Source organism: Etheostoma spectabile, unplaced genomic scaffold (genome assembly GCF_008692095.1).
Source record: "Etheostoma spectabile isolate EspeVRDwgs_2016 unplaced genomic scaffold, UIUC_Espe_1.0 scaffold273, whole genome shotgun sequence".
NCBI classification, from domain to species: domain Eukaryota; kingdom Metazoa; phylum Chordata; class Actinopteri; order Perciformes; family Percidae; genus Etheostoma; species Etheostoma spectabile.
The window spans coordinates 706,782-707,320 of record NW_022605577.1 but is presented as its reverse complement, the minus strand read 5'-3'; the positions used below and the strand labels follow the sequence as shown (position 1 = coordinate 707,320).

The following is a 539-nucleotide window of genomic DNA, read 5'->3' as shown; positions in this document are numbered from 1 at the left end:
GATTTACCCTGCAGAGATCTGAGGAGCAGTTAAAGCTATAGGGCGTAGTTTCTGTCTCCCCTATGAGAAATTCTAAGTAATGACAACAATTCTGTTGGTGCATCCGCATGACACAAGCCTTCCGTGATCGTGCTTCACCCCCACCCCTCCTCCACGCAGTTGCTAGTAGCCAAGGAGGACAAGGAGGATTAAAAAACATAATGGATTCTTCAGAAGAGGTCATTATCCTCACAATGTTCCGAACAGTCATACTGAGAAATGTGGAGTTGTGTGTAGCTGAAAGTCATAATGAGCTTTGTATCAACTAATTTGGCAATGGCTACAATGTAACAGAAGTACATTATTATCAAAACGTTACGCACTAAAACTTTAACCACAGTCCTTCTTAATTGGCCCGGGTTTAGAATGCCAACACAAAATAAAGCGGAAGGTGACGGACATCTGGAAGAATTTCTGGCAACACCGGAGCTATCCATTAACCCTCCTGTTGTCCTCGGGGCAAGTTTGACCCATTTTCAAAATGTTTCTATATCAGAAAA

The 539-nt window shown here is 42.7% G+C and overlaps 1 protein-coding gene across 1 annotated transcript in view; it reads right to left on the bottom strand.

Moving 5' to 3' along the window:
* Positions 1–539, bottom strand: part of cfap100 (cilia and flagella associated protein 100) — an 11,264-nt gene that overhangs the window by 6,097 nt on the left and 4,628 nt on the right. The window lies entirely within an intron of this gene.